The sequence below is a fragment of the Sinohyriopsis cumingii genome, chromosome 10, assembly GCF_028554795.1.
Source record: "Sinohyriopsis cumingii isolate HCF-2022 chromosome 10, ASM2855479v2, whole genome shotgun sequence".
Lineage (NCBI taxonomy): Eukaryota > Metazoa > Mollusca > Bivalvia > Unionida > Unionidae > Sinohyriopsis > Sinohyriopsis cumingii.
The window spans coordinates 4446218-4455480 of record NC_142970.1 but is presented as its reverse complement, the minus strand read 5'-3'; the positions used below and the strand labels follow the sequence as shown (position 1 = coordinate 4455480).

Sequence of the window (9263 nt, the reverse complement as noted above, 5' to 3'; positions counted from 1 at the left end):
ATAACCCGTCCAACAGTGCCAACATCTACCAAACAAAGTTTGGGAAACTTCGCGTGGATGATGAAATGATTATATTTCGCCCTAACAGTCAAAATGTATTCTACAGCAAATACAAAAGTTCCCTATGTCGCATTTGACATGGTATGAATGATAGATCAAATTTGTCAGAATAATACGTTGGTTTTCATGACTTTTATATGAGAATATTAAGTAAAGCATTTGCTGAATTTGAAACAACAGCAAAATTAAAAATTTCATTTATTATGTGACGTTCCTTTTCATATGCTGTTCCTATCGACCTTCCTTGATTTGTAATTTTCTCCTTTAAATGAATGGCCTGGGTGGCAATAATATGTTTGTTGTAATAAAGTGTATCTGCATATTTCCCTTATTCATTTCAAATCGTAGAGTATCGACTACTGAAGTCAAGCGTCTTCGATTTGTTTTCTTTGCTACTGATAAATGTTAGCACGAGGAAAGTTTAATATGGACACCGAACTGGGTGGACAGAATTGTTCGGCGTCTTTATGCACTCATGCTCGAAAGAATGAATTTAAAGTATGCGAATTTTTCTATCGTTTCATGCGCAGATTAATAGGTTTTAGCCGGCGACTGCACAGCGAATATACATCACTTCGTCACGTACGAAACAATCCGGTGTACTCACTAAAAGTGTTCAGTTATCTAAATTCATGCCCGCTTGCATGTCAATAACACGCTTATCAGCTGTTGACATTATACCTAATAGCTTATCCTTTATTTAATGTGTATTTGTGGGCAGCGCATTAATCAAAAGGAAACCTCACTATGAGCACAATATACTCTTAATATTATCATGTGTTGGGATACATGTTTTCAATCCAGTCATGTCCAATTATGAACATTACAAGCTTTGCAATCTCGCATTCTAATAACGCGCGCATTTATCACTGTCAATCAGATTGTACAAGTGGACAGCACCTACAGTTTGTAGTGTTATCCCAATTGACCCACTCTTTCCTTTAAACACCTTCTGGAATTCTCCAACGAATTTGAATTTGTTATATATTCGACCCATTTACATACATATCTAGTTAAGAAAGATTTTTCCTCATACATTTGTATCATTTCAAACATTGAATGATCCGTTCTAATCAAAAATACATGCTGGAAGCACTTTTAAATGATATTACTACCGCTGTTGTTGATTTCCTTAATTTAAATTCCTCATACCGCTGCGGTTTTTGGGTTGCAGAACAAGCCTGATGCATCATCACTGCCTGTCGTAAGAGGCGACTGAAAGTTGTGACCCGTGCCGGCGGGTGAAAGAACATGGGCAGTTGATTCGAGGCCTCTACTTCTAGACGGGTCATCGGGATGGGCCACGTCTCTGCAAAACGGTTAGTCACGTCGAGTCCTAGGAGGCATCCTTAATTTGTGTTCTCACTTTTTCTTTAACCTTTTCCGCATATTTCTCTTGAAACCACTATTGGCACTACAGTCTACACATTTGTGTTCCTTTCTGTCTCCTCTTAGAAGACTAACTAGAGGATGGTGGCTTAATTGGTCAATCGGTAGGTAACTTTACCCACTGAGTATACCATGTGTGCATCACGGGCGCCTGATACAGTGTCCCTTGTTGAATTCCTTAGTGGGTGCGTGAGTACGGGTAATGAACACAAAACAAAACATAAAAGATCAACTTAAGAGAACAAAATGCTCTATCTGACTCGGCTGAGGAATCAAGTGACATTAGTCATTTCCTCGCTTCATGGAGATACAGTGCAAATACTCTTCAAGCCTCTTGCCGTACTATCACTTTTTATAGTCGAACAGGCTGTGCTTGGTCTAGTCTGTACACCAAAAAATACGTCAAGAAATTAAATCAGTTTCTTGCTAGTTGTGTGTAAGTGATGAGTACAATTTGAAAATATCCAGAAAATTAAGAATTTGTTCATATTCCAGTAACTTCTTTCGCGCACACATCATTAAATTCGTCAAAGAGTATGATTCGTTGTCGTGACTTGGCTGGAGTCAACGATACCTATATCGTTTGAAGGAATGACAAATCAAGGTATCACTGCCATCTGTAGAATTCGTATCAAACGTAACAGAAATGTGCAGGACACCAATACCATTACACTCACCTTCAATACACAAACAATACCCAAAGAAGTAAAGGTTGGATTCCTGCAAGTTAAGGGCGGGATATACATCCCAAAGCCACTTCGATATTTCAAGTGTCAGAAGTACGGACATTACAAAGAAAATTGTTCCAGAAGCCCGGCATGTGACCGTTGGGGTTCTCTTCTCATCGGAAACCCGAGTGCAAGGCCACATTATCAACCTCTGGAAGGAGCACAACGCCATCTCTAAGGACTGTGGAACTAGGAAAAAGGAGACGAAAATACAAAAAGTGAAGTGCACATCCAATATCACCTTTCCAGGTGTCAGAAAGATCTTTCAAGCTAAAACCTTCCTACCGGGCTCAAACGTCCCAACTGTAATATATATCAGTCCGAACTAAAACAAAAGACGCATAGACCCAAACAGACTCACATGATTCAGTGACAATCTCAACCACTCCACATGATAAACCTCAGAGAAAACACAATATTCACTCAAATAACGTTCAATACCACACCAACTCCAAAATCGTCAAACCAAAAAAAAGCGACAACAATCAGTTAGGCAGCAAAAGAGATCGGATGATCAAATAAAGCTGCATAATATGTATGGCGACCTTGAGGACACGATGCAAAGGAAACGGATCCATGTGATCAAGACAGCTCCAGACTTACAGACTAGAAAGGTTTCCCATACTTCTTCCTGATAAATAAGCAAACAAAAGAGTTCCCTCCATACAGTTCTTGCTTACCTGCTACACCCTCCCATTTTTAAACGAATAATGAAAACCACCATCATATAATGGAACTGTCGAGGACTTAATAAATTACAATTGTATTTCGCTACTTTTAAATGAACGTGATCCTGCAGTAATGTGTCTGCAGGAAATCTTTTCAAGAAGATACGGATAAAATCTCATTTAAAAATGACGCCTTTTTAAAACCTACGCTCAAAATGCTCACACGGCTTTAGGGGGAGCTTCATGGTTATAAACTATAGGGCACATAATAATGCCATTCGTTTAAACACAAATCGACGAGCCATTGATGTAAGGGCCACTCTCCACAATAAAATAAATTTGATTCTCGACTATTATCCGCGAGTGCTTGAACCGACCTAATAGTGCACAAAAACCGTCTGCATCTGAAGTTGTTTAAAGCTGCTATCGGTCGGTCTTTCTGTCTGTCTGTCTCTGTCTCTCTCTCTCTCTCTCTCTCTCTTTCTCTCTCTCTGGTATGATCCAATCAGTTTACCACAAGTTGATTCAAATCTGTATTCAATTAGATTATTATAATCAGAAATATTGTTCGGTTTTCTCAACACTACAGTTTATGCATTGTATATGCACATTTTTAACTCTAGGTATAAGCGCATGCAATGATTCATTTGTTATATGTATTATTGTTGGTTCAGATATCTGGTTAGACTAATCACATTATGCAATTAAATTAGATAACTGTGGCCTCTTTGCATTCGAAAGCAAATTAACATTCATGTCCCCGCTACATTCATTGGATGATCTGATTCTCAGGTAGTCAAATACTTTCTCTTGGGTTTCATAATCTTAGAGTTCGCTCACCGAGTTCACATCAAAGCCTTTCTGTTTTGCAGTGTGGATTTCGACACACTCGATAAGTATTTTTTCCTGTCAATGGACATTGGTAGGGTGTACTCTATGGTCGAAATTTACCTTTCAGGGTGTATTAAAGAGTGAGGTAAGTATGTGCAATACTTGCATAATTGGCGCAATGCTATTTTATCTCTACGGTTCGTCTTACATGATGAATGCCAATCTCCACTGATGCGTTGATATTCGGAAGCTTGTTTACCTACTTTTCATTTACGGTGCTTTGCGAAGCGTAAAGATCATGATGATATAGATACTAATGGAAATAATAATGTGAAAGTTTCAGTTTATATGGGTCACTGCAAGGTAGCTTTGAGTCCTTTATTTGTCTTTCCGTACCATTAATACTAATGTAAATAGGCAGCCAACAGCAGGGACTACCTTATTTCAGACTGCATTAGGAAATCTTATTTCTGTAAGATCTGGCATACAAACGTCAAATTTCAGGTTTTGCAATGCTTTCAATGTAGAAAGGGAATGCAGAAAGATGACATAACCTGACATTTTGTAGGTTTCAATGTAATTCAAGGATTTATTCATGGCTACAATTTCCAGCACAAGTCTATATATGCTGCCATAGGGTGTACTAGATCTAACCTGCTCTCAACTAATATCAAAACTAAAGTAAGGTTTGTGAGAATGTAATCTACGGTAAATCACTCGTTTCACTTGCATTTATCTGATGTGTAAACGGTCCTGCATTACAGTGCTGATAAAGGGAATCACATGTCTGCCTAAAGGTGGCATAAAGTGATGGATTTGGTGAGTACAAACAAGTTTTTAATTACAGTACATTGTTTTATTTACAAATTCTAGTAATTGTTGCAAATATGTAACTCTTAACCAGTTCAGACATTATTGATTTTTATATATGAAAATATAATGATCCAGTACCTGTAGCACATATATATAAAGAGTGTCACGTGTTTCTTATTACATGAGGAATTTTGTTTACATCTTTCTAGGTTGGTTAGTATGAGGAATGACCACGGTATTTTTACGTATCAGATAACTATTGTTAATTTGCAAAATGATAACAGTTCACGATACACGAATGGGGTGGTATGCGATTATTTTTATAAGATGGGAGTGGTAGGCTTGAATGGTAATCTGTTTCTTTCTTATTGCTCATAAAATAATGTATATAACAAGATCCAAATGCATGTAATCACCTTCATGTTTGCAACACTGAAGTTTACCTACAGAAAGAATAGCGTGTCGATGGAATGAAATACTTTTGCCAAATCATATCGCTGTTTCCAATATTTCAAGCTGTCGTCGTATCCATACAAACAACTCTTGATCAGCTATTTGTAAGAGAAATCTACTTGCAAAATGAAGAACCTAACTAGTTCAAGATATTTATATCAAATGATTTTTTTGTTTCTGTTTGTCTGTTTATTGATGATGTTCGTAAGCATAACCTTGCTTTGGTGGCTTACGCGGTTGATTCTTTCGAAGAGTGATGATCAGAGACTGGGTCCATGGTGAGGGTCATTCTCGCGTTTGACAGATTATGTTGCAGATTGTTTTGAGGAGATTTATCACGGAGATTCATCCTGCTTGAACACGTTCTACTGATATATTGTCTACACCACCTGACATCCGTTTTCTTAGAGCCTTTATTGCAACATATACTTCTCTCCAAAGGTTCAGATGGTCAGAGTCTGTTGTACTTAGTGGGAAGTCTAGTTCAGCTTGGCCTTCAGAAATCTCATGGTTGTAAAGCTATGAACAATATTACGTCCATCTGCTACGAATGTCTTTATCTTCTGTGAGACTCGTACCAGCCTTGTCCTGGATCGTGGCAGATCTCCCCTGTTTCTCTGTTGTCAGGGTCTTTTACCAACTGGTATGCCTTTTACTGTTACTCTCATTTAGTCTTGTCTTTTAACATTAGTCCTCTAACCAGCTTTCCCTCGCTTTCTTTAAGCTGTTCTTAATACTGTTTGTATTCTCTTTTTTCTCCTCATATGACCTAGGGCTTTTATATCATACGATGCTTTTCAATGATCCCGTTGGCTGTGCATATGACTGCCGTGTTGAATGTGTTGATTATGTAGAACATGTGTATTTCATCAGCACCCATACTTGTAAGTGCTGCAAATTTGATGTCTATCGAAGATTTAATGCTTGTTCAAGGCTTTGCTCTTTACGTTGTTCAAATTCAAACCTGATACTAACCTAATAGGGCTTCTTGGTCTTCCAGAGACATTGTTTGAAAAGTCATCTTCAGAAAGTCATGGTCACTTCCTATGTCAGCTCCTAGAAGGCTACGTGTTCTGGTAATGTTACCCTAAGACCGGAAGCCTTCTTCACCAAAATATAGTCTATCTATTTTGATGTTTTCCGTCTGTGCTGTGCCAAGTCCATCTTCTAGTTAGTTTAGAGGGAAAGAGGTGTTCATTACCACAGGTTCTTGTAGTAAGTAGCGAAGTACAGGAACTTGAATCATCTATCATCTGTACTACAAGAATTAAACCAAACCAAACCAATATAAGTCTAAATAACAAATATTCATTTATCACATATTCGGGATAGTTTACATATTACGTAAGTCTTCTAATATTATTGATATGTCAGCATGTTAAAATATGCCATTAAATGAACCTGATTGGTCGAACTAAGTCCGTGAAATTCGTGCACAGTATGCTTTTAATGTCTGGTTGCAAAAGTGGGAATTTTTCCTTACATCACCTACTAGAACGTTTTGAACGATATTACTTGCAACCATTTAGCGCTCACTTTTGAATTGATTGCACAGCTACTATTGGAAACAAAGTGTGATTTTTGTAGGAAAATGACCAATTTACACCGCAGGTGCTCGTTCCAAATATAATTTAGACCGTTGTTTGAATTTAGTGCGCACAAAGTCCACCGCTTAACATATGACTTCAATCGAAGTAAATTGTATCTGTGCAAACATGTTGCGATTTATTGGTGCGATATCATTATAACAAAGTAAGTGAGTGTGAAAGCAAACTCGTAGGCTGAAAACTTTCTTGTCAATATATACGAAAAGGTCAACAAAATGGAAGTTTTGTTATTTGCTTTTCAAATCAATGCAGACTACTGCGCCAGTACGATCGCTGAATTCGATTGCTAGTAGTCATTGGTGATTACTTTTCGTCAATGCAGTTTGACAGGAATGTTTTGTTTTTGTAAATCTGATTTTAATTTGTTGATAATCTATATATGGGTTGATAGTTAGATGGGTCATTCATTGCATTTCCCTGATGAATTGCGAATACTTTAGTTGATTTCATATATTCCAATATGACCACCATACAGCCATCTAGAACAAACTGAAATGACAAATAATGTATTATTATAACCAATCGTTACCGTCGACTTCCTTGTTTTCTCACACTAATCCTAACTTTAAATTAAGAGGCGAACTAAATATTGCACAGGACTCATAAAGTTAAGAAGACTGAAAATAAAGCAAACGCTGAATAACAGCAATAACCACTACTAGTCATAAAATAATAATGAAACAAACAAAAATGTCAGAACTTGAATTTTAAGCATTGTTTATAAATGTTACAAAGTCAACCAAGATGAGTGCGCGAATTCTTAAGTCCCTACTAGAGTGCATTGCAAGCACCACACAGGTTTATATGTTTGAACGCATGCGCCATTTTGAAAATCTTGAAGTTTGCCGCAAAAGTAGCTTCGTAGGTTAAGAGCTTGACCATTAATATGCGTGTGCGCACATTTGTTATTCTACTGAGTTACTCAGAGTATCACTGTTAGTATCACTGTTATGTACCATATACATCACATGACATGCACTACAAATTAATATCGGCACATTTTGCTTCTTTAAAATCCAGTTATCTATGAATCACATCATGAAGGTTCTAATGTCTTTAATAAAAAATAATTTGTATCGTAACCAAACTGTGTTCGATTGATGATTAATGGTTTTCTCTCTCTCTGAAACACATACACACTCGCACGCACGCACACACACAAACACACACACACACTCACACACAAACACACACACACAGATATATGTATCTATCTATCTATCTATCTATATATATATATATATATATATATATATATATATATATATATATCATATGCTTGCTCTCTTGTTATAATCAATACAAATATATTTGAGATGGTCCAGCAAGTTACCTGATAAATCGATTGTTCCAAATAAAAGAAACACAACAGTGTTAGGTATCTCTGTAAGTCAGTATGTAACTGTAGTCTTAACTCTCAGTATCTAGACCGTAAATGTAACAGTTTGTTTTCAGGTAAACTAACCTTCTCTGCAAAATACAAAGCTTCATTTAAATTACTTGGCATAATGATAGATTTAGTCAAATTATATGTGGTTTTCTCTACTTTTCCCACCAACCCCCATCTCAGAAAAAGCAAAGAGCGGCATCATTTGTTTTTGCTTGATGTACTTTCAGCTTGTTTTTGTTAATTTTTAAGACGAATATGTTTCTAAAGTGGTTCATTCCATATATGCGTAGGCTCCAACTATATGAGTTTATTGACTTCTTCAATTTCATTTGTAAAAGCAACTTCAAAAACATGTTCTGATAAAATCAAATTGGTGAATCATCAAGACGAAATCGTGTCGAATTATATAGTACATCTTGACAAGTTAGATTAAGGGCAAATACAGAATATCTAAGCATACTCCCAACAGACAATGTTAACATACCTGAATGACTACCCTAAACCGCAGGCTCTGTTGCAAAATGCTACATCAATGTTATATATTATGCAGAGACGCAGTTTATATTTAAAAAATGATATAAGCTTAATTTCAGTACTCGTGTTCAATAAATATAGTGTCACACACCTTAGCGTCAGGTTTTATCAGGAAGTCATTTTTCTTTTGCAGTTTAATGGGAACAAGTCACATAAGATTTCATGTTGGGTGCAAAACCTGATCCTAGGATCCGGGTCACAAAACTATATTCGTGAAAATAAATTAAAATGCCTTGTCTTGACTGCCATTATTGGATAACAACCTGATACCAGACTTTGTTGCAAAATGTTAACTTATTGTTGCGTATCATGTTCGGATGCAAAATTGATACCTAACAAATAAAAGGTTCATTTGATAATCCGTGCACTTATAAATAGATTTGATACACATTACAGCCAAGTTATACCAGTACAATTATGAAACTGTAGACATGCTGCAAAATAGCAATTCTAATCAAACCGTAACACTTTCTTGCATGCAATATACTAGTTCGGCCGTTGGAAATGAAATTCTAACCTTCATATACCTGCAATAGTGACAGGCCTTCATCTGGTTGTAGTTTATTACAATAATAAGGACATTAGTGACTGGTGTTGTTTGTATCAATTAAAATCTGTGCTCTCATACTTCCCAGTAAAGTTTTTATTTTAGTATGAAATCCCGTACATATTTGCATCCGAGAGAGAGAGAGAGAGAGAGAGAGAGAGAGAGAGAGCAGGATGGGGTGGTAATTAAATAGGAAAATGTCTAAATATTTCGAAAGAAGGACGATACGATATAAACCTCTAA

General features: G+C 36.6%; 1 protein-coding gene across 1 annotated transcript in view; it reads left to right on the top strand.

Moving 5' to 3' along the window:
• Positions 1-4017: 4017 nt before the first annotated feature.
• Positions 4018-9263, top strand: part of LOC149789513 (uncharacterized) — a 61447-nt gene continuing 56201 nt past the window's right edge. Inside the window, exon 1 of the mRNA XM_089971561.1 lies at positions 4018-4495. The gene's annotated coding sequence lies outside the window, so the exon portion shown is untranslated. The remainder of the gene's footprint in view (positions 4496-9263) is intronic.